Genomic DNA, 26621 nt, shown 5'->3' on the forward strand with positions numbered 1-26621 from the left:
CCATTTCTCTTTCCAATTCTCTGCTGTGTTATGACATAGCATAAGGCTCTCCCCAAAAGACAGCCAGATTTAGCTGTCTGATCTTGAACTTCCCAGCCTCTAGGATTGTGAGTCAAACAAATCCTTATACTTTATACATTACCCAGTCTCAGAGTACTATTTTCTAATAAAGATAAAAAGCAACTATATTAGTTTCCTAGGGCTGCCATAATCAAGCACTACAAATTGGATGGCTCAAACCTGCTTTACATTTAGTAATGAAAATGTATTCTCTCTTCAAGATTGCAAGGCATCTTGTTCTCTATATCTTAGGTCACAAATAAGAATAGTCTGAATTGGGGTTACTGAAAAAGACCAAAAAACAAAACAAAACAATACCCCCACACGCATACAAAACAATGGCACATATACCAAATTAAAGCAAAGTTTATAAATATTTGGCAAGGCAGAGAAGGAAGTATTTTTTCCTCTTAGATACAAGGACACGTAGATGCCATCACTGAAATCACATAGGCTGTTTTTCCATCTCATGGTAACAAGACTAGAGATTGCCCTAGAAGAGAATTGACTTATCTCAGGAAATCATTACCTGGGCTCTAGTTTGCTCAGGGAATGCTAGAATTAAAAAAAAAAAAAAAAAAAAAAAAAAAAAGGCAGAATCACTGCTTTCCAGGAAAACCGAATTACATGTCATATTTATATAAAGAGAAAAGTATCTATTGACTACCTTCTTAGAGTTCCAAGTGTCTCAACAGGACTATTAAGTTTTCCTATGTAGAATATGGTATTATGAGGATGCAATGTGTGGTAGAAGGGAAAATAGGCTTTGTTAGGCCCAGCTTTGCCACTTATGAGTTAGGTGATTTAGGGTGAATTATTTAGTTTCTGGTACGTAGCCAAGTGCCTTCTTTTAGTGTAGGCTCTATGGATATTTTTGAATGAATGAATGAATTGTCCTGGGTTTAAATTTCTTCATCTGCAAAATGAGAATGTTAACACTATCCCTGCAGTTGTTTTGGTGAAAACTAGAAAGAATATACAAAAAGAATCTATCATCTTGCCTGGAAAATATGGGTTGTCAACAAACAAATGGTACCTATCATTATATTACTTCTTTTTCATTATAAAAAATACCATATATTATGCAGATGATAAATTTTCTACTTACCACCTAACCATGAGTTTCACATATAAAATTTATAGGTTGAAACATACACATAAGAGAGTTCTTAGTTTTATCCCATTTGGAAATCTGGTATAATCTATAGATGCTTACTCAAATTAAGGTTTTAAGAACATAAAATAAAATATTTTAAAAATCACAAAATGAAATAAGTTATACTGAAAGCCAGTTCTTCTTAAGAATACTTGGGTATTTATGGACCCCAGGGTAAGAGCCCCTGATAGAATAAGGGGCAAAATCAATGACTTCCCAGATGATCAAAGGCTGCTGGAAGACTGTCTCATTCCATCTTTTCAGAAGACTGTAGGACACATTTTGATTCATTACATATTTTCTCTCGAAGCTAAAACACAACAGACTAAATAAGAATTTCATGCATACTACATCGCAAACAAAATTTCCACCTCCTGCTTTTCTTGGAATGCTCTCATAAAATGATCGAAGAGCAAAGAAAGTATTATCAACTATTGAAAATGCTTGTTATATATGAGACATATATATTTTTTTAAAGGTTGTAGTACAGATCTAGTAAAACAACTGCTATTTAAGAGCAGGTACAAGAGTTGGGCTTAATGACTCACTTTTGATGATGACTCACTTCATAAGTTATTAAAGGAAGCTATTAATATCCTTAACTAACTAAAGAAAGTCTGTGAAAATTCATCAAGATTTGAAGATTAAATGTAAATGGCCAGTCTTAAAATAAAGAGATTAATACTTTAATAAATTATAAAGTAATTTTGAAATATCAAAAAATATTTTATTTACTTTTAAGTGATAGCAAAATCTGTTAATATGAAGCTATACATGAAATAAACAGGTAAAATCTCCAAAATACATGTTTCTTGTCTTTCAAACCTCTCCTAAAGATTTGCCTGAGGTATGAAGCTTTCTCTGGTGCCTGAACAGACATGGCCAGCTGAGGACTAGCCAGGAGAACCAGGACAGCCACTCAGACATTGACGCTGATGCAACCGTTACCAGGGTGTTTGGAACAGATGATGTAACCCTTTTGGACTGTCCACTCAGCCCATTTTGAACAACTTCTGTGAGTTCTGTCCATGACATCTTAGATATCAATAAAAGTCCAAATTTAGATCTAAGAATCCATGGCAAAAATAAAATCATTCCAAAGGCAAGTAGTTACATGAAAGGATGCTGCTTTGGACAGCCAATAGAGGGGAAGAAATACCTAAACTTTGAAATTTAAGTTAAGAGGAAGAAACAGATCCTAAACATAAGTACTTGAGGAGTCACCAATCACATGAGAATTAATTCAAGTTGTTTAAGAAAACCAGTGATATAGTCTCTATCTGGGGTCTGCAAGATCATGTATGATTAATAACATGCTTTCAGAAAAATGTAACTGGTTGACTGAAAAAGGTTTCTGACCCTCTTCCTTAACCTTTGCCCAGCTCTAGAAGATACTCCTCCTCCAATGCATGACTTCCCGAGTCATCTGTGTGCTGGACGCACTAGAAGGGAGGATGCATTTGCACTCATCTTTGCTTTTCCCAAAGAACCAAGCTCTGTGCTTTTCACAAAACTGATATTCAAAAAGGATTCGGAGTGAATGTTTGCAAAAAGCTAATAAATAACAGAAAAAAAGAAATAATGCTTATTTTATTGGCAACTATAATATTCTCTTGGTGTGTCAGCTAGACTAGTCCTCATTATATTTGGGGTTATGTGTAAATTGCATAATTACATGTAAATTTTACCTAACCATTTAATACGTCCCTACCCCCATCCCAATTCAGATGCTTCAGAGAAATAACAAAGTTGAAGATAAAAAATTAAGACTACTCCTAACTATACAGAAAATCTAACGCTGTAACATCTGAGAGTAAATAATTTTCTTAGTAAGCCTAAGAAAAATATCTTACTTGATAAGTGGGATATGAAACCAATGAGTTGATGTGAAATTTTAAAAAAGATAATAAACAACTTGAAAGATTAACCAAAAGCTAACATACAGAGGAACAAAATGCCAAGAGGTAACACGAAGATCTGGGGTATCCCTCATCACTTCTGAAAGCTTTGGGGATACCTCTAAGTGCTCTCTATCCCTCCCCATGGCTTTCCTGAGCTTGCTTTTGAATCTTTTCAGAATGGTAGCATCTTTAAAAATTTTCCATTCTCCATTACTGCTTTCCTTTTATTTCTGTGTTTTTCTCTTCTGCCACTCCATCCAGTGGAATTTTAGTCAGGTGAACATGATTTAAAGTTTGAACTCTAACAAAAATTTCAGATAACTTTTGCCCCCCCAAAAAAACACAGTCAATGTCAAGAAAGAGGCAGGCAGTGGAACCATGGTTTGCTAAAAAAAATAACTTAGGTTCTTAGATCTATCAGCTTCCAGCCATCACAGCTTTTCTGCACATTGCTTCTCAGGGCTTATTGCTGATTTTTCTCCCAATGCATCCATATTAACAGTCATAATGGGTTACGCTTGTCCATTTGAAGTTCCTACAGCTATCATATTATCCTATGAGATACTTTGTATCTTCTGACTCATTTAGCAATACTGGGTCTATGATAACGATAAAACGTTTATCAGAGTATAAAAAGCATTTCAAGTTTCCTAAGGTTGCCACAAAAAGATTATGAGGGCTGGGGTTTACAGTGATCGAATGTCACAATTTCCATTTTTTGAAGGTTCTACCATAGGATCTTTCACTTATTTAGTAGTTGATTAGTAAATTTGGTGTTAATTGAATGGATTTAAAAATAAATAATTGTGTTTATGGAAAAATCAGAAGTCAGACATATGCCAATACTGACTTCCCATAAAAACTGATCACATCCACTCCCATTACCTAGGTTTGTACAAATCATCTAAAGCAATAAACGGTGAGATGCTCTTCACATAGTTTTTGTTTTGCATTGCTTTACTTTTCTTCTTTTTGTTTTGGCCAGGACTAGGAAGTCTACTTACATAGGGAGAGACAGTACCTGCTTTTTGGTTCTTATTGCCCCATTTTACTAGCTGGGATGAAGTAGTAGAATACACCATCGGATGGGCTAGAACATGTTTGTCACTCAAATCTCTTTTGTCCTTAATAGATGGCCGCCTGCTTTTTTGCAATGACCCAAAAGATAGGATTCTCTGTACTTTACTCTAAGCATGGCACTTAGGGATTTACTCAGTTAAATCAATATGTCAGTAACAATTTCATTCCTCAAATAGTAACTGAAGACCTATTACATTCAATGTGCTATGCTAAGGGTTGAAATTAGCATGCTTTTATTTTTAACTTGTATATTGAGATGGATGAACCTCAAAGTTCTATGTTTACCCTCCATATACATGCTTATCACTGTCTATTGCTGGAAAGGGAATGACATATCAAGAAACATATAACATGGTCTCATATTACTGGTATCAAAATAAGGCACTGCAAGTCTTGGCACCATTGGCAAGCTAAGAAGAGTTCAGAGGAGAGGAGAATTGGTAGTGAATCAGAGGGGAGTCTACTGAGGCAGAGGGCCTTTGCCACAGCCCAAAAGACAGACAGAAATGAAGCTCTCCAGCTCAGAGCTTCCCACCCACCTTCCTCTAAAATTTTGGGCACCCACCTTCCTCTAAAATTCTTACCATTCATGTGGAATAAATAAAATCAAGTAACAATAATAAGGATAATTCATATGTTGAAGATGTATATCTTCAAAAAAGTAAAAAGCAACAAAATTAATAACACATGTAGTTAGAATTTTAATATTGAACTTAAAAATACCTTTGTCAAATATCTGATGTATACCTGAAGTCATAATTTTACTTGAAGCAGGACTTCACATACGTTATTTTTTCTAACCATTAGTTCATGTCTCTAGAATAACTGTGTAGAATTTCCTTTTGTGTCTCACACTTTCTGTCACGTAAGTGCTCAATAAATCTTGGATGGATGGATGGATGGATGGATGGATGGATGGATGGATGGACAGATGGATAGATGAGTGGATGGACAGATAGACCAATGGACAGACGGACAGGAGAAGGAAGAAAGGCAAGCAGTTAGGCAGGCAAGCCTGCCAGATATCACTTATTGTCTTGGAACAAGAAGTCAAAAGCCCTTTTATGGATTCAGGAGTTTTGGACCCAGCGCAACTACCCATGTTCCTAGGGGCCGCTTTTCATGCAGATTGACAGCTTCCACAGGTAGCAAGGAGACCCGTGACTTCACAGTTGCTGCTGAGCATGTGTTTCACCTGGTCTCATCCTCCTTGTATCTTCCCTGAAAAAGACTCCGTAGCTAGGTTTGAGAAACACTAAAGATATGAGAGGACACATGAAAGGGATTATGGTTTCCCCTTTGCATCTGGGCAAATGACATTATTTAATTATTATTTATAAAGATTGGCTTTTTAAGTCAAGATAAGAAACCTGCCTTGGAAATTGATCTTTCCAATGATAGTTTCTCAAATGAAAATACTCTAAGCACAAATGTACAGGCTTGACTCTCGCCCTTGTCCATTCTTGCTCTCTTTATCAACAAGCATCTCTTTCCTGGTATTTTTCAAATGAGATTTAAAGACATGCTGCTAGCTTGCTAGAATGCACTGTATTGTATTTTAGAGAAAAAGAATTCAGGAAGCTTCTTTACTTACTTTGATCCAGTTTCCTGGGCTCATTTTTGATTAAGAGACTCGCTTTGGACACTGCCCACTGTCACAGATGGAGCAACAAGTAGGAGAGGGTTTGTCACCCACGGGTCCTAAGTCAGCAGCTAACGAGCCCATTAGGGTATCAGCTCACCCTTATGGTTGTATCTGGAGGAATGTTTTACAATTTAATTCAGCAAGTTTTTATACTAATGTGTGCCTAGCATTGCTCATGCTCTGCAAGAGATACAAAGGAGAGACCAGAGATCATACTTGGACAATTTATAGCAAATTTAATAGAGGTTATTTTTTTAACGCCAAAGTTCCAGTCTTAAAGAACCAGCATTAATGTCTTCCATATCGTGCGGGCATAAAAGACTCTAATCTTTAGGTTAGAAGGGATCTCAGAGTTGTATAGCACAGTCCACTTGTTTTATAAACGAGGAAACTGAGGTCTAGAAAGGAGAAGGTATTTGGCATAAACCATATCCATAGAACATCTGAAAGTCCAACTGAGTACTCTCAAACTTTTGCTGCTAATCTGTGGCTGCCTCTGTGACTTTGGGCAACTTATGTACCATCCCTGTAAGTCAGTTTCCCCATTTAAAAATAGTGATAATATTAGTTACTGCCTTCTATGGTTGTTAGGAGAATTGAAAAAGTTACTACATATAAGGCATATAATGCCTGGCATAAAGGCTGTATTCTAGAAGTATTCATTATTATCATTATTATTTTACAGTATGTAAAAAATAGATATATCAAAAAATAATCTTTCCAAAGCAGGTTTCTCATCTTGATTTAAAAAAAACAACCTTTATAAATAATAATTAAATAAAGTCACCTTCCCAGATGCAAAGGGGAAATCAGAATACCTTTCATGTGCCCTCTCATATCTTCAGTGTTTCTCAAACCCAGCTATGGAGTCTTTTTCAGGGAAGATGCAAGGAGGGTAAGACCAGGTGAAACACATGCTCAGCAGCCACTGTGAAGTCACGGGTCCCCTTGCTACCTGTGGAAGCTGTCAATCTGCATGAAAAGCGGCCCCTAGGAACATGGGTAGTTGCGCTGGGTCCAAAACTCCTGAATCCATAAAAGGGTTTTTGACTTCATCTAGAAAGAAAAACTAAGTACCATACTAAGTGGCTGTGTGTCTAATGGACGACATTGGTGCAGATCCTGGCTTCCACACTAAGTAACCGTGTGGCCTTGGGGAAGATATTCAATCTTTCTTTTTTTTTAAATTGCATTTTAGGTTTGGGGGTACATGTGAAGAACATGCAAGATTGTTGCATAGTACACACATGGCAGTGTGGTTTTCTGCCTTCTGTCCCCTCGCCTGTATCTGTCCTTTCTCCCCATTCAATCTTTCTAAACCTCAATTTCATTATCTGTGCAACGAGGACAGTAGCACCCACTCTGCTTCCTGCCAGGCTGTTTAAAAGTTCTGTTGAGATATTGGATAATAAAGCTAGTTATACATTGCTAAGTACTGTACATGTCAGGAATCGTAGGGCAGAAAACCAGGATCAAAGCCAGAAAGCTCGAGGAGGGCGCTATCGGCAAGGAGCCAGAGCTGGAGCTGGTCCCAGGGTCTGGGAACGAGTCATGTGCCCTTGTTCCTTTCTGATCCTTTCCTTGACTTCTTTCCTTTGTGGCTTGAGTTGTACAATTTGGTCAAAAAGCTGTGACTTTTGAAAAGGGGACAGATAGGTCCAGTTCACTTGCTCTGGGCCAAGTTTGACCCAGAGAAGAGAAGTTAATACTATTAAATACATCAATACATCTGGTTCCACACCTTGCTGGTTGTAATGCAAAGGTATTTGGTGTCCCACTGAATGATATGTCAGCAGTGCTTTGGCAGCTGAATGTGGTTTTATTATCTCCACAGAGTTCAAAATGTTTTCTCCTATATACATTGGCAGTTGCCCAGGACAACTTCATTTTATTTTATGTATATTAAAAAATCTTTAGATTATGGAGGAACCAAATGGCCTCATTCATAAATTAACTGCTAAAGACACAACTCATTATCATGAAGTAGAATTTATCACAGAAAAGGATCCTTTTTCCCTTCACAATTTTATTTTTCAAGCCTGTGAGTGGGGAAGGATGTCAGAGACTCCTGTTCTCCCTCATCCACATTTTGGAACTCCGGCAAAAATTACTGAAATTAGTGAGCTAGGTAGGCTTAACTACACCAAAAAGTATGGTTCTGCACAGGCATTGTAAGTACCAAATAATATACATTATAATAAACATAATTTCAAAAAACCTGGCAGTCTCCATTTCCTCAGGTTCAGATCCCTTTTTAATCTGTTTCTCTTATCTACCACTGGGATTGGTAACTAAGACAGTGTTCTACACATGAGTCACAAAAATAATCATTCTATTAATAGATAGCAGTGCCCAGTGGTCCACCACTGTTATGGAAGCAAATCCACACAACTCAAGAAACGGACCCCTTCTCCATCTTTCCCCACCCACCTTCCCAATGTCATCTTCCAAATTCCAAACTATAGTGTCTCTGTCCTTAAGAAAGTGTCTTGAGTGTTACTAGAATATGACATTCTATTTTTCTAATCCTATGCTTTCACCCACAAAAGCATTCATTGCCTTCCACGTATTGGGTGCTATTAAAGATATAGAGAAATGAAAACTCATAAGAAAACATAAAAGAACCTTGAAAACATTGAAAAATTTGGATGATTCCATTTATATGACTAGCCAAACACGTAGAAACAGAAGTAGATGCGAGGTTTCCTGAGGCTGAGGGCAGGAGGAAATGAGAGCTTTTTTTTTTTTTTTCCCCAAGAGAATTTTAATGTGAAAAATCATCAGCAGAGATTCTGCCTTCACAATTTGAGTTTAACCTGTCTTCCAGCCTTTTAAAAAGAGCTGTAATATACATGAGAGAAAATATTTTGGCATCATCTAGTGAAAATGGACCATGAGGTCTTTTTTCAGCCATCTCATATAATTAGGTTCCCAGTTACAATTTGAGATAAGTTGATTCCTCAACAGAATGTGCTTAACAGAAAGTGACCAATTACTCCAAAGAACCTTGTTTCAGATTATCTTAAAGCCAGAGTTCACTGATCTCACATTTCATATTTAAAAAGAAAAAAGTTTGGTAGCTGTTTTAATCAGCATAAGTAGTAGCAAACATCCCTAACTGGATTCTAGAGAGGAAGCAGAAACAACCTGAGCCAAAGAGAAATAAAATTATCCCCTAAGGATTTGACTTTGGACTTACACATAAACATGGCCTTGTAGAACTAGATATATATTTTATCAGTTAGGTAAATATGCAATATTTAGTGATTAGATCAAAATACATGAGCAGTCTTTAGCATTAATAATTTCATTACTTTTAGGAAATCTTATCCAATATGATCCTACATCTCTTAATTTCCTATATGCAGTGATTTTAGTTAAAAATCCCAAAGGATATATATTTTTTTCTATAACATCTCTTTTTCTATCATCGTACCAAAACAATTAGTATTCTCTTATTCAAGACTTTAGATGTTTGTTTATTCCCTACCCCTCCATCCTCACACACACAATAATTGCCCAGATAAATAATAACCTGTGGTTTCCAAGTGTCTCGCTGGAATTTTTATTCTTTATGCCTTGCAGGATTAGTCCAAGATTTGAATACTCTAAGCTTATTTGCTGAGAGCTATGTGTACTCTTCAAATTACTACCTGGAAATTATATTATTTAGAATCTGCCAATTCCCTAGATTCCCCTGAAAAATTGTTTTGTTAATAAACCTCTTGAAAGCACACATGTATAAGTTTCATAACTATTAGAAAATGTTTCAAATGTATTACATTTGATAGAACCATTCAGTTAACAAAATACTAAATGATAAATTGGCTTTTAGAATTACTCAAAAAAACAGTACACCACAAGAATTGTTTTGTACACTTCATTCTCTTTGAATGGTTTTGTGGCTTACAGTGATGATCACATATATTAGTTCTTTGTAGACTTTTTCATTTTGATCTTAGTTTGTAACAGATAACTAGGTTTTCAGCAGTGTGAATCATAGTTGTATAATTCACAGTGGAAAAGTGTCCATCAATGGGATCAAATTCATATAAACGAAACATAGTGGACCAAATTGTCTTAATTTGAACATAGGCAGAATTTTCCCCAGTACAACGATGATGCCCAGCTCCAATGGCACATAGGCAAAGTTTTCTCCTTATGCTGGGTTATCCTGTAAGTAGTGATCAGGATTAAAGTCCAGACGTTCTACCCATGAGTCCTTAAGTCTTTGATATACAGTGGGAGAAACACACACCTGATGTCCTGGAGGAATAGTATACCCTGCCACAGTCTGAGGAGTTTCAGCCATTCCCGTCATGGTCATTATAGGAGTTCTAAGTCTTAATGTTTCTTTTATACAGTGATCAAGTAAATTTAGATCCTTGAGCTGGTCATAAGTTAAAGGAGGCAGATCCTTTCCACAGACTGTTTTCTGTTCTAAGTAACATTTTTCTTGAAGTGTTTTGTCTCTGGCCAAGAAGAAGCCCATCCAAGCACTAGTACTTGAGGATGTATGCTGCCCTGCCAAGAGCGGTCTAATAAGCATCCCTGCTACTTCATCGTCGGTTAAAGGACGCCCATCCTTGTATGTAGACTCTAATAAAGTCTGGAGAATGTCATCAATTTTTTCTTCAGACTGTCTGCATTTCTGGATTACCTTCTAGAAAATATTCTTCATTTCCCGATGAGCTCTGTTCCTGCGTCTGAAACTAGGCAAAGGCAGCCAACCTGGTAAGAGACAGGCTGCATGGCTGAAACCGCCATCCAAATCCGCATATAGCTGTACCACTTTTTCATTGAGTTGACTTCTGATTTCCTTTCCATGCAAACAATGGCTAGCTGTTAAAATTATGAGCTCACAAAGAGCTTCAAACACATTTTTTTCCACCTTCTCCTGAACTCTGAAAGCATTCCTTTGTTTCTTTTTCAATTATAGAAACATGTTCTTTAAAGAGGGCTATGTTAAAGCCACTTTTTAACATTTTCTTTTGCTCCAAGAAAACTGGATTAGGTACATCGTATGCAACTCCCTTCCCAAACACAGGTGGTGTCAGGCGACCGTGGACATCTTCTGCATTCAGGTCTTCATTTTTACTATTAAAAAGCAGTGCAGTGGCATCACTCCCCAGAAGGTAAGTAAACGTTTTGCTTACCATGATAAAACTAAATACAGGTCCATACTTCTCATATGCATTTTCTAGAAATTCAATTGGACTTTTCCCAAATGCTATGGCATGCCCAAGGAATGGCATCAGGGAGAAACCCTATGGAAGACTTTCCGCCCCTACTGGCGGCTGGACCAGGTGGCCAGCCGCGAGACGGAACAGGTAGACCAGGCTGAGGGTGAAGGCACAGGCGATCAGCAGCATGGACAGGAGGTTGCCGCCTGTCACCTTCTCCACCACCTGACCCAGCACCAACCCGCCTGCCTGCAGCAAGCCCAGCAAACATCATCCTGGCCGCCGCCGCCACTTCACTTTGTCAGAGACACTGGAGGCCGAGGTCGCCACAGCTCCTCCTAATCGACGGAGCAAGAGAAGCTGGCAGATGGGCGTCTACAGGTGGCCCCAGCCCCCAGGTCTCCTACTAGACCCAGCTCAACCCTTGGGTCCCACGCGCGTCACTCTGTGTGTCCAGAGAGCTGTTGTTTAATGGGTACAGAGTTCTCCTGGGATGATGAAAAAGTTCTGGAGAGGAATGGTGGTAATGGTTGCACAACAATGTGAATGTACTTAATGCCACTAAGCTACACACTTAAAGAAGTCAAGATGGTAAACTGTGTGTTACTTATATATTACCACAATCCATTTTTTAGGGCATAACAAGAAAAATGAATAAGACATAACGTCTGCCCTCAAAGAGCTCACTGCTGAGATGGAATGAGCAGAAAACCTTAAATCAAAATGGCAGATGCAGTAACAAAGAAGCCTAGGAGACTCAGCCTGGTGTCGGGGAAGTTTCCTGAAAGAGGGGATGCCTGGTCATGTCAGTTAAAAAGGTGGAAGAGCAAGTCAGCCAGGCACATGGGGATGTCTGGGATGAGACAAGTGGCCGGATAAGGTGAGGAAAGAGGAGCCCCCTAGAAGGCGCAGGAGGGGAAGAAAGCTCAGGGTTTGTCATCCTAGTGCTGCAGAAACAGGCAGAGTGGCAGACGTGAAGCAGTGGTAGTTCTAGGCTTTTGCTCATGGTATCATTTCCACCACGATGTCCTTTCCCATCTGGCCCCTGCTCCTTGTGTCACTGAGACAAATCTGAACCATCTTCCCCAAATCAGTGCTGGGGCCATTTTCTCTATGAAACGTTCTCTTCCCAAGGTAACTTATAATTATCTCTCCTTTCTCTAAACTCTCATTTCTCTGCCACCATTTGGCTCCTAATCATATACTATTTCCGGGTCTAATTTTCCCTCACCTGTATTTTGAGCCCCTTGAGGGCAGAGACCATGTATTGTTTTATTCCCTTGCATGACCTAGCAGGCGAGATGAGAAATTCTTTCCAATAAATGTTTTATGGAGTCAAATTCTTCCTGAATTTGCAACTACTAATGTCTAAGAAAATAAAAATGAAACACAAAAGCAAATTCTACAGAAGAAATCTTTCTTCCCAAGAAGGAATTCATGTATGATCAAGAAGTTTAGGAACATAAGGCTGTTCAAGATCTCCAGACCTCAGAGTTACCCAGAAGTCAAGTAAGTATTTTCTCTGTCATCACAGAAAACCAGCAGTTCCACATTCAGGAAGTTGACTTATTATCCGTACAGAGACAAGTGAAATGGGCTTTTGGCTTAACAGTCTCCTGTTAAACACCAGTCTCCTAAGAGCTATATTAGGAAAAAATTTAGTGCACTAAAGAGGTATAGACATGCAGTTAGAAGTTATGGTTTCTAGCCTTTCTTCTGGTGGTATTTTGTGGATTTGAGCAACTAACTTAATTCTTCTTTGTCATTTTTCTCCTTAGTATACAATATAAATTTATACATATGTTTGTAGATAAACTTATTCATTTATATAATACGTAGCAGGTAAGCAAATTAAACTACAGAATTAAAAGTGGAAGGGAAAGACGACCCAATTTTTCACCAACCTTTACTGATAATTATTCACATACTTTAATCACAGGATGCTACAATGCCAAGGTTGATAAAATGTCTTTTCATATTGTGTGGAGGATGGTTCTCACTGTCCACCAAAATTCAAGCTTCTCTCCCACAGTGTACAGTAACCACTGGGAGAGGGCTTCTTATCCAGAGGCTACATTTCTCAACCTTCCCTCAGCAGCTATGGGCCACCATGTCACTAGTTTTTCTCCATGGAATGGGGGCAAAAGAGGTGTGTCCGGTCCAGGCCAAGGCAGCCAAGAAGGCTATATCCTCCACCTTCACTTTCCTCATCCTAAAGCTGGATGCAGAGAACTTCAAGGTTGCAGGGGATTACACAGCCACAGAAGGAAGGAGATTGGTTCCTTGCGTCACCATGTGAAATAGAGTCACCATCAACAAAGAATACCAGCATTGGACTAAAAAAAATAATTTTTTACATACTGTGTTCAGTCAGTCAAATTTGAAGGATTTGGTAAGGTAGCTAACATTACTTTCTTTTTTTTTTTTTTTTTTTCTTGAGATGGAGTTTCGCTCTTGTTACCTAGGCTGGAGTGCAATGGTGCGATCTCGGCTCACCGCAACCTCCGCCTCCTGGGTTCAGGCAATTCTCCTGCCTCAGCCTCCTAAGTAGCTGGGATTACAGGCACGCGCCACCACGCCCAGCTAGTTTTTTGTATTTTTAGTAGAGACGGGGTTTCACCATGTTGACCAGGATGGTCTCGATCTCTCGACCTCGTGATCCACCCGCCTCGGCCTCCCAAAGTGCTGGGATTACAGGCTTGAGCCACCGCGCCCGGCCGCTAACATTACTTTCTAACATAATATGCAGACATGTTTTCTTTCTTTCTGTACCCGCCCCCCACACACATATTCATTCCACAAATAGAATATCACTGAAAAAATTAAACAAACAAAACATACTGTAGTTGTTATGGCTAATCATAATTTCTACTACATTTCAGAAGATGTTTAAATTATTTAAGTTTGGTAAACTTATATTTTTAACATAATAAATATTATTATTTATTGTCATTTATATTTATTAGCATTACTAATCAACCACTGATCTAACACTCTACTGAGGACTCATGAAATGTACTTATATCAAAACATTAGAAGCCTGCCTGGTAGATGATGCATTTTTGTACATGGAAAGAAACATAAATTGGCGGACAGAAGGCATGTAGTGTCACAGAAACAGATATGCTAACACAGAAAAAAATGTACATCTACCCCACCATTGTATACACATCATGGGTAAAAAACAAATTCTGATAGAAACCTAATCCAATTACTAAGTGTCAGTGTCATATGCTAATGTGAAGGTATATTAAAACTAATATAGATATTGGGGACATGCACAGAACAATCCCTTTACTTACTTGCCATGAGATCCCAATGATCTGCAGACAACAATGCCATAATATATTAATTGATTGTAGATAGAAAGTAACAAGATTCAATGCTTTTTGCTATTTAGACCTTAAGCTAGTCTACCTATGTTTCAACTGTAGAAAAATATTAGTAACCAATCTGATTCTGTGTTGATTACTACATTTATTTTCTTTGCCTCTATGAAACATTTAAACATGAAATGGTTTTAAATATTATGATTTTATAATACTTTTGAAGTTAATATTTTAGGTTCAGAGGTAACTATAAATGTCATAATGTAAACGTTACAATTTGGGGGGAATTATTGAGAAAGACAGCAGAAGAAAACTGTAGTAATGAAACATGAATGTGTGCTATTCACAAAACATTTATTAAACTTGTGCTGGATCATCTTGTTTTTGATTAAGACATGTTTTTGAAATTTTTTACCAGCTAGAGCTAGACAATACTTACAAGAGAAAGAGAATGTGATGTTGATGTTGGGTCTGCTTAACAGGCCTTAAATTTCATTTTTGAAGGCCTTAAGTGGGCAAGATCCAGATAAAACAGTAATCAAATAAAAATATTCCTACTTAATTTACATGGACTAAATAACTCTCTCTACATAGACTTAATAAATTAAGGCATGCATTCTAATTCAAGAATCTCATCTTATGAATCTTTCTGGAGCTGAATATCCAGCTAGGAGATGAATTAGGATATTCAGGAACACATATATCATCTTTATAAAGGTATGATTCCCCATGCCACTATGTAATCTTTTTAAAAAGTGCCTTTATCATCCAAGTCCTCAGTTTTGTAAAAAGTATTAGTGAAATTCCTAACCAATGTGCTTGACTTTATTGGTTGGAAAATAAAATGAAAAAATACATATATTCATTGGAAACTCATATACAGATGTAAACATATTCTTTTTGGGCAGAGTTTGTTTTCACATTTATTTTAACTTCTGGAGTACATGTGCAGGATTCTCACATAGATAAACTTGTGTTATGGGGGTTTGTTGTACAGATTATTTCAACACCTATGTATTAAGCCTAGTGCACATTAGTTATTAATATTTTTCCTGATCATCTCCATCCTCCCACCCTCCACCCTCCAAAAGGCCCCAGGGGGTGCTATTTCCCTCTATGAATCCACAAACATATTCCTTTTTTTTTTTTTTTTTTTTTTTTTTTTGAGATGCAGTCTTGCTCTGTCACCAGGCTGGAGTGCAGTGGCACAATCTTGGCTCACTGCAACCTCTGCCTCCTGGGTGCAAGTGATTCTCCTGCCTCAGCCTCCCAAATAGCTGGGATTACAGGCGCCTGCCACCGCGCCCAGTTAATTTTTGTATTTTTAGTAGAGATGCATTTTCACCACCTTGGCCAGGCTGGTCTCAAACTCCTGACCTCATTATCTACCTGCCTCAGCCTCCCAAAGTACTGAGATTACAGGTGTGAGCCACCGCACCTGGCCAAGTCCACAAACATATTCTTTAAAGCAGGGGTCCCCAACCCCGGTTAGGAACTGGGATACACAGCAGGAGGTAAGCACTGGGTGCACAAATAAAGCCTCATCTGTATTTATAACTGCTCCTCATCACCCGAATTATTGCCTGAGCTCCACTTGCTGTCAGATCAGTGACAGCATTAGATTCTCACAGGAGCACAAACTCCATTGTGAACTGCGCATGTGAGCAATCTAGGTTGCACGCTCCTTGTGAGAATCTAATGCCTGACGATCTGTCACTGTTTTCCATCACCCCCAGATGGGACGTCTAGTTGCAGAAAAACAAGCTCAGGGCTCCCACTGATTCTACATTATGGTAAGTTGTGTAATTATTACCATTATGTATTACAATGTAATAACAATAGAAATAAAGTGTGCCATTAATGTAATGTACCTGAATCATCCTGGAACCACCCCCCAGCCCCCGCACTGGTCCATGGAAAAACTGTCTTTCACAAAACCAGTCCCTGGAGCCAAAACGGTTGGGGACTGCTGCTTTAAAACTATCTTAAGTTTAGGCTTGTAATTCCATTGACTCCTGAACTAAACCCAAACAACAGGCAAGGGAGATAATTATTTGCACTCTTTGTCTTATTGGGGGAAGGAGATATATATATATATATATCCTTGTAACAAAGCAATAGATGCTTAAATGTTAAAAGATGGATATGGCATACTCTTTAACACTAATAATACAAAAGGCTAAAAATAATAACAGCATACAAAAAGGAAAAATTCTTAAAAGTGCCATCAACCAAAGGAATATGACATTAACCACCCAAAGACTTTGGTGAGCCAGGTTTGGTGGCTTATGCCTGTAATCCCAGCACTTTGGACCCAAGCTGAAGGATGAGAAATAAGCTGTGAGGAAATTTAAGTCATCTGCCTGGAAAAGACCAAGATCTCAGAGTAGGAATCCTTCCCTGCAGGAGAGACTGTGGGGCAGCTGTTGTAACCAATCTTTCTAAAATAAAGCCTGCCATGCAAAATGGAACCTGGTGGATCACCTGAGGTCAAGAGTTCAAGACCAGCCTGGCCAACATGGTAAAAGCCCATGTCTACTAAAAACACAAAAATTAGCTGGGCATGGTGACATGTGCCTGTAGTCCCCACTACTCAGGAGCCTGAGGCAGAAGAATCACTTGAACCTGGGAGGCAGAGGTTGCAGTGAGCCGAGATCATGCCACTGCACCGCAGCCTGGGTGACACAGCGAGACTTTCGCAAAACAAAAAAAAACTTTGGTGAATTCCTGGAAGACAGATGATTGCTGGTGTATGTAGTAAGAGGAGATGGAGCATCTGAACAAAACTCAAGCACAGCAGAGACCACAAGCATGAGAGCCACTGTTCACAGCAAAGCCCATATGAACCCAGGCTGCATGATGAGAAATAATCTGTGAGGAAATGTAAGTGATCTGCCTGGAAAAGACCGAGGTCTCAGGGTAGGGATTCTTCCCTGCAGGGAAGATGAGTGGGACAGCTGTTGCTACCAATCTTTCTAAAATAAAGCCTGCCATGCAAAAATGGACCCATGCCTGCACGCACACGCACGCACGTACACTCACTCACACACATACTCCGTGGGCATACAACAAAAACTGACAGGCAGAGAAAGAGGAAAAGAGAAGGGAGAGAGCAAATGATCCATATTCTTTAACTTTCATAGCAAGATGTCAAGACATTCTGCTTGAAGTTGATAAACCAAGAATAAGAGCCATAGGCAAATCATTAGAATTATAGGAAATGGTCAGAAATGGTTTCCACTAATGAAGACACAGAAAAGAATATGGCACAAAGAGGGGCTTGACACCTTTTCATTTAATATCCAACTGCACTTGAATTATTTTGCTTCATGCATATACCTAATGAGTTTTCAAAAATAGATCTAAAACAACAAATTAGTCCACAAAACATGCATTATGCTCACTACATGCACATTTTATTGCCCACTTTTATAATCTTACTGGGACAAACTACTTTCTCCATACCGAGGTGCCCAGGGATGCTGACAGGCATAGGAGAACTAGAAGTTTAATTCAACATAAATAGTTATCTTTGGGGAGGAGGAAAGTGACAGCTTGCTTCTCCACTAAGTGATGGTGTGTCACAATACACAGAAAAAGAAAAGCAACAATGTCTTTAACATTTTGACAGTTTGCTCATCATAAATTTTTACACTAATTTTGATTTTTTAAAATATCATATTAAAGTATTATCTCTTGAATTCAATTTTTTTTCTTAAATTTTGTGTCAAAACCAGTGGCTCAGTTGCCTCACACACCTCACACCACTCCTGGCCCCATTATGAAGATGAGGAAGGACAGTCACATCGCCTCTATACCATGCCTTCTCCACAGTAGCAGCAATGAGCTGCTTATCCAAACTACACACATCAAATCACAACTGAAAATTAGGAAATGAAGAACCTTATCAACAGATTAACATATTGTATCTAATGCCTGAGGCAGGCATATACCCCACTTAAAAAGCTGTAACAATTGAGCCAGGCATGATGGCTCATGCCTGTAATCCCAGCACTTTGGGGGGCTGAGGTGGGTGGGTCACCTGAGGTCAGGAGTTCAAGACCAGCCTAGGCCAACATGGTGAAACCCTGTCTATACTAAAAATAATAAAGGTTAGCCAGGCATGGTGGCACACATCTATAATCCCAGTTACTTGGGAGGCTGAGGCACAAGAATTGCTTGGACCTGGGAGGCAGAGGTTGCGGTGAGCCAAAAACATATTACTGCACTCCAGCCTGGGGGACAGAGTGAGATTCTGTCTCAAAATGAATAAATAATTAATTTTTAAAACATTATAAAAATTGCCCTGTTTGACATGGTATAAGGCCAATACCTGACCTGACAACTTGTCACAAGATCCACTGGCCTTGTCTATGGATCAAGCTTATTTTCAAAGATGGTATCCCATGATGTCCAGCAGCACAGACATCTCACCAGCATGAAATCCCGCTGGAGTGCAATCTAGTTGCAGGAAACAGCACATACGGTATGCTGAGTGACACATTTCATGTGTTTTGTACTCTATGCATGGGGACATTCATACATTCATTGATATGCTATTTCACTGCATATCAATTCCATGAAACAGGAATTATTCTCCCCGATTTTAGTGATGATGAAACTAAGGATGAATGTGATTAAATTACTTGTGCAAAATTATAGAAGGAATTCGATCTTGAAATAAGGTTTCATGGCCCCAGGATCAGTGCTGTTTCCTCCACAGTCGTCTCAAAATATCCAACCATGGTGAACTAAAGTAGGATAATATTTAGAATTCAAAGGAAAATCAAGCACTCTGTTTGTTAAAATTATCTGAGATTTAAGCATGAGTAGAGATTACTTTGTAGAAACAAGGGCTATAAAAGCAGAATCTGTCTATAAGAAATTAAAGCAGCTTATTTAAGAAAGAAAGACATTTCTAACACTGAGTCAAAAAAAAAAGAATCATAGAAGTAATACGTACAAATAACAGCCCATCAGTGCTCAGATTACACAGCCCAGGTGGACTGCAGGTAATGGGGTTGGACTGTCTATACTCAGACACAGCGAGTGTATAATAGAGGGAAAAATCATTGTGCGTAAAAAGTTCTGCATTCGTACATACAAGTGCCATTACTACTGATTTTAGCCTAACTTCAAGTCCCAACATTGATTACCAAGTTAGTTGTTGCTAGTTTTTGGTTCTCTAATGCAATCCTGCTTATGTTATTTCCTCATAGTTGAGTTTAAATGGCCAGCTTACCATTTTTTTGAAAGTCTCTGATTTTACCTTAACCTATACATCTCAGAAGATTTAAAAAAATTAAGATTGATGGGGAAGTAGCCTTAATAGAAACACTTGATGAGACAACAGATGTACGGGTTAGATTTTAGGAAAAGCCTCCTACAACTGGAAGGATGATGAGATACTAAAAACACAGCCAACATGACAGCAAAAATTTCCTTGACTGAATATTTTTAAAAAGTAGACAATTATCTTTCAGAGAATTAGTCTTGAGAATCTTTCAAGATGGACCAGGCTGTTCTTGCCTGTGAGCTGTTTGTTCGTCTGTGTGCCTCATCTTCAAGGAGAGTTGGTGGAAACAAAGCAACAGGCAAAATCCATAGTCAACTGGATAGAAATCTGCAAATTGAGGAGTTTATTTAATCCTTACCAAGGATTTGAAATTTTATAATGAGCGACATGCTGAGGACTCTCTAAAGGTCTTAACTGCCAGGGAAATCAAGTCATCTGACTAAATCATCTTTTGTCTCAAGGACACGACTGACACCCTGGAAAAGTGACAAATAGCAACCACTTCTGCCATTGCCCCAGGTATTCAAGTAAAAGAGCTAAAGGCAGGAATGGAATTTAGCCGAACCCTGGTGCAAATGATAAAAGACCCCAGAAGCCATCAAAAACCTTCTGTATGGGCCATGTCATCTTGGCCAATCATAGTCAATAAGATGAGATTTAAGAAAAAAAAAAAAAAAGCTTTTTTTCATTGGAAATAAATAGGCAAAGTAAATTTACTTAGAGTTTTAAAAAGTTCTGTTCACAAGGTAACCTTGAAGGTGACCACCTAGAAATCTGAACTTGAGGAAGCCACAGCATTTGGCACACCCAAGATCACACATTTATCTATCCTTTCTGAAAAATGGGCTCATGAATATTTAGACACCAAGCTACTTGAGCTCAGGAACTGTGTCTAACCAGCACCCAGCCCATGCACTTCCCATAATTCATGTTCAGTAAATTACTGTTAAATAATTAAGTAAGTCTACTGTTGCTCTTTTGCATGTTTTCAAAAGATTGAATTGAAGTGGTCACTTTCCTCCTCTCTACCTGGTGAATTTCTGTTGGTTTTTCAAGATCTACTTCATTGATCCCATCCTTAGCTTTCCGGAACTCCCAGTTAATGAGTCTGTTATAGTACTTGTTGCACTGAACTGTCATTCTAAAGCTGTACTATCCAGTACGTTAGCCACTGGCCACCTATGACTATTGGACACCTACACTGTGGTTAGTGCAGCTAAGGAACAGATTTTTTTCTTTTATTTATTGTCATTAACTTAAATTTTTAAATTGATAAGTCGGTTGTCAAAAATACTTTCCCGTATATTTTGAAGAACTTAGATATGCAAATTTACTTTTTCAACCCCAAAATATATGAAAGATAAATACAGATCAAATGTCTCCAGTGACAATTTAACATCAACATTGAGGTGTACTGTAAGTGTAAAATAAAAATTAAAAATCGAAGATGGTGTAAAACAAATAATGCCAAATAGTTGACTAATAATACATTCTATTGATTACATGTTGAAATGCTAGTATTTTAATATATAGGACTAAATGAATATATTATTAAAATTAACTTCACCTGTTGCTTTCTACTTTTCAATGTGGCTACTAAAATATTTTAAATTACCTATGTGACCTGAATTATACTTCTAATAGACAAGCACTGTTCTAGACATTCTACAAACACTTTCTAAATGCTACTCACTAAAAGAAGAATTTTGCAGGTTAAACATGCTTTACCAGTAAGGAAACATAGGTGCCTTTAAAAAGTCATGGAATACACCCGGAAGCACATTAAAGTGAGCTTTGGGCAAGGCCACTAGGGCTTCAGAGACCTAGGTCTTAGCCCTCTTTTTCCCTGGTGATTATGTGTGAGCCTGCTCATTAGGCTGTGAGCTCCTGCAGCACAGACTCTTGCCTTAATCATCTTTATATCTTCACCAACTTGCACACAGTAAGTAGCCAATATATAGGTTTTTATTGAATGAATTAAACAGAGTGAATGAATAAAGTGAGATTGTCTATATAATTACATTGATAACATGTAAAGGAATCTGTGTAATCTTAAATTCGAGTTTAACACTATGTAGAGGACGAAAATGAACCAGATTTGTATAGAAGCACAGCAGAACTCTTTAGCTTGATGTTTACATCTGACCCAAGAAATATGTCCCCCTTTGAAGAAAAGATTTTCATGAACGTGAAGAAGTTAGCCTAATAACAGACAGACAAACTGCTGGAAGCCAGGTCGGACAAAGACCTAGGACTACCAGTGGAGTAAATTATATTAAAAGATTGCACACATTTGCATTTCTAAAGCTCAGTATAGTTAAAATTTGCTCAAATTACAGCAGCAATAATTTACGTAAACAGACAATATTATAGTCTTAGGTTTCATTTCAAAGCAGAGTTTTTAATAGTCGTCCTATACATATTTCCCAAATCCACTCTACTGAATATGATAGGCCATCAAACAATGTCTTATGTTTAAATGTTTAAACATAACATTTAAATATGTTTTTTAAGGAGAAAAACTCAGCATTCATCAGAAGGAAAAGAATATCACAACTTCAGGCTTGATATTTCCCTTGGGTTAGAAGTTTCCATAAAATTATTTTCTTTATTGTCAAATAAAAAAAATTCAGTTCAATTCCACAAAAATTTCCAAATACCTGTGATGCCACTCCCTGTGCTAGACGCTGATGCTCTTATTAAAAAGCGAATAAGACCATGAACAAGAAACTCCTCCAGATCTCTGGTTTTATCATTTCTTTCCCTTCTGACCCACCCCTGAAAATAAGTCATTGCTTTAAAAATGGCAACATGGCGGGGGTGGGTTGAGGGGAATAAAGCAAGGTGGTAAAGAAACAAGGCAAGATAAAATACCTCCAAACTTTAAAATGCAAGATGAACAAGACTTGAACCACTGCACAGATACAAATAGAAACTTCTCAGAACATCCTGCACAGGATAGGAGATGAAATATAACCCTGGAGTTTCTTGGTTTGGTCATTTTTTCTTATCAATGGAAAATAAAATTCGTCTCCTAATAAGATAGCTGCAGTCATTTTAAAGCTTCATATGGGCAGGGCATGGTGACTCATGCCTGTAATCCCAGCACTTTGGGAGGCCAAGGTGGGTGGATCATGAGGTCAGGAGTTTGAAACCAACCTGGCCAATATGGTGAAACTCGTCTGTACTAAAACTACAAAAATTAGCTGGGTGTGGTGGCGCGCACCTGCAGTCCAAGCTGCTCAGGAGGCTAAGGCAGGAGAATCACTTGAACCTGGGAGGCAGAGGTTGCATCGAGCCAAGACCACACCACTGCATTCCAACCTGAGCAACAGAGCAAGACTCCATCTCAAAAAAAAAAAAAAAAAAAAAAAATTAATGATAAAATAAACATCAGATGGCTCTGGTTTGCAAAGTTCATCTTTCTTTATTTGTTTTGGGCAAGGTAACCTAAACATGCTACATGATACAAACAGCTGGTCTAATCTGGTCCTTAAGAGCTACTCCAAAGAGAAAAGAATGCAATGGTGGTTAACAACCAATGACTTGTGTATCTTTTTGTCATCTATGTAGAAGAAAAAGTTTTAGATTGTTCTTTAAACAACAAAAAAACCTCCTATTTAGGAAAAAATTATGTTGTTTCCTTTATTGTTTCTGCCCCTCCTAAAATCCAGAAATTGTCCTTGAACAGATGCCAGACACTGAAAATTACTCAAAGCATTATAGTGACACATCAAAGAGTTCTCTCTTCTGAGACTGGGAAATTAATTGCAACAATTTTTTTGGACACTCTACCAAGTGCTTTAACTGGTGTGTAGGAGTGTCAAAATCCAAGAATGCAAACAGGGAGGACTTTAGAAGAAGAATACAAATTGGAATGTAGCTGACCATATGAATTTATTTTCTTCTCTGGTAAAATTAGCAGCAACATATTCCAAGAAAACCCATCACTTACCAACCAACTAAATGGCTAATATTTCCCTAAGAACCTTGTCAAAAAAGTGATAACTAGGAGTACACTGTTTGTCTAACTCTTTCAATATTAGGCAAGCCAATATTTAGTAAAATGTCCTGTCATTTAAAATAAATACATGCAAATAGCTAGGCAACACATTATGCAATTTGGAAAATCTGTTCTGATAATTTTTAAGGTTCTTAATGACCACTCTATAAGAAAATAAAGTATTTCTTATTGAAAAATCAACAGCAAACAAAGACTACGTGTGTTGAGATTACAGCAGTAAAAGCTCATTAAATTTTAATCTGTGTGTGATTTGGTATTTACAAAACACATGTGTCTAAGATTTATGTTCCACTACAGGAAAAAGAGATTAATTTTTAAAAAAAAAAAAGCAATATTGCAAAGAATTCTGAAAAGGAGGAATATTTACCCTGGTTAGAAGAGATTATTTTTGAGAACTTTAGAAGAATTATAATTAATTTTTAATTGGCTGTCATTCTTATTTATTCATTAAAGCAGGTTTCACACTCTGCCTTCCTAATTTGAGTTACTGTACATTCTCAAAAGTAAATTAAAATATGATTTTATATGATTGTATTTTTTCAGAGGTCTCAGTTTCACAGCATTAAAATAAGGGCATAACTCTATTATGATTATAAGACTAATTGTTTATTTTACTGAGTTTAAAAAACATATTAAGTCATCAATAAAATAATAAAGAAGGACATGTTATATATTTAATATCCATTTAATCCTAAAATCATCTTAGGATAAATAGCCACTTTCGATCTTTGAAAACAATTTTATTCTTAAAAAAATAAGTAACCTTGTTCTCTACCTGTTCCAGAAGACACAGAAGATGGGCTTTTACTAAAAAAGTTGTATTTATAATTGCTATCAGCTGGAATGTGTCCCCCCAAAATTTATATGTTGAAGCTCTAATCCCTAGTGCCTCAAAATGGGATTGTATTTGGATATAAGACCTTTAAAGAGGGAAATAAGTATTTTAACTTCAGATGGCTCTCATTTGCAAAGTTCATCTATCTGAACTTTGCAGATACGTCATTAGGTGGTCCCTAATCTAGTCTGACTGGTATCATTGAAAGAAGAAAAAAGTTGGACATCCAAAAAGACACCAGAGATGCAAGATGCATAGAACACTTCAAGTCTCTTCATTCTCCTCCCAACTTAGATACTATTATTATTTTGTATTTTAGTTCTACTAATCGTTTAACCTTCAAATTAGACAGTATCATTGGTTCATTAGTTATTCTTGTTTTTATTTCCTCACAAATTTCTCAATACTTGACTTATCATTCTTTCTTGCATATCAGACCTTCTTTCTTCAAACCTAAAGTATATCCCCCAAGAGTTTCTTTAGTGATATTTGTTATAAAAGATGGTTTTTATTTGATAATGTCATTATACCACCCTCTTTTTTGAGATGTGATTTTACAATGTACACGATTTTAAGTTGAAAATTATATGCACCCAACATTTTCAAGGGGTACCACTGGCTTCTCATTTTCAGTTGTTATTGAGAACTCAATCATCTGCTTGCCTCTTCCTTTGATGGTAATAGACTTTTTCTCTCTGGCTTCATTTTTCAAGATAAGCTCTTCATCTCTTACGTTCTGCCAATGCACTAAGCTGGATCTTGGTGTAAATTTCTTTTTACTTTTTCTTGCAAATTGTAGGTTTCTGAATCTGAGAGTTTGTGTCTTTCAATACTTCTGGAAGATTCTCAGCCACTACATTTTTTGAGTTTTGTGTTTTTTTCTTTCTCTTTACTATCTCCTCTTTAACTCCAATTAGAATTTATTTCACCTTCATACACTGTTCTCCATATCTCTTAATGTTCATATTGACCATCTGTGTATCTCTCTATGCTTAATTCTGGACCTATTTTCTGGTTATATTTTTCAGTTCACTAAATCTTTCTTCTGCTGTATCCATTCTACTAATTAACACATCTAATAATTTTTTCACTGTAATTATTATGCTTTTTTATTTCCAGAAGCTCTCTATTGGGTTTTATTTTCAAAACTACTTGGTCATTTTTTTCACCTGCTGACTTCATGTATTTCAAGCCCTCTTTTATATCTTAAACATATTCTGCATACAACTTTTGTATAATATATTTAAATCAAAATCTAAAGCCTCTGATTCTTTTTATTTAATTTTTAATTTTTGTGGCTATGAGTCTGATTCTATTGTCCCTCTTTTTTCGTGTGTGTGTGTGTGTGTGTGTGTGTGTGTGTGTTTGTGTGGCTTTTTTTTTTTTTTCCTGATGTCTCATTCATGGTGGTTATTTTCGGAAGGGTCAGATGTTTTGTGATTTCTGAGGGTTGGTGCATATACTTTGAAATGTTTTAGTGGAAAATCTTTGAGGACCAACTTGAAATTCTATTCCCCAGTAAAATATTTGTGTTTCCTCTTTACAGTCCTCTACAGTCACTTTTTTTTTTTTTTTTTTTTTTGAGATGGAGTCTCACTCTGTTGCTCAGGCTAGAATGCAGTGATGTGATCTTGGCTCACTGTAACCTCCACCTCCCAGGTTCAAGCAATTCTTGTGCCTCAGCCTCCCAAGTAGCTAGGATTACAAGCACCCACTGCCACTCTCAGCTAATTTATATATATATATATATATATATATATATATATATATATATTTTTTTTTTTTTTTTTTTTTTGAGACGGAGTTTCGCTCTTGTTACCCAGGCTGGAGTGCAATGGCGCCATCTCGGCTCACCGCAACCTCCGCCTCCTGGGTTCAGGCAATTCTCCTGCCTCAGCCTCCTGAGTAGCTGGGATTACAGGCACGTGCCACCATGCCCAGCTAATTTTTTGTATCTTTAGTAGAGACGGGGTTTCACCAGGTTGACCAGGATGGTCTCGATCTCTTGACCTCGTGATCCACCCGCCTCGGCCTCCCAAAGTGCTGGGATTACAGGCTTGAGCCACCGCGCCCGGCTAATTTTTATATTTTTAATAGAGATGGGATTTCACC

General features: G+C 37.6%; 1 protein-coding gene and 1 pseudogene across 7 annotated transcripts in view; both read right to left on the reverse strand.

Annotated features, from left to right (window-relative positions):
* Positions 1 to 26621, reverse strand: part of ESR1 (estrogen receptor 1) — a 441625-nt gene that overhangs the window by 92819 nt on the left and 322185 nt on the right. The gene's annotated exons all lie outside the window — the stretch shown is intronic.
* Positions 8317 to 13559, reverse strand: LOC141584242 (lanosterol 14-alpha demethylase pseudogene; annotated as a pseudogene).

This window comes from Saimiri boliviensis, chromosome 4, assembly GCF_048565385.1.
Source record: "Saimiri boliviensis isolate mSaiBol1 chromosome 4, mSaiBol1.pri, whole genome shotgun sequence".
Taxonomy (NCBI): Eukaryota; Metazoa; Chordata; class Mammalia; order Primates; family Cebidae; genus Saimiri; species Saimiri boliviensis.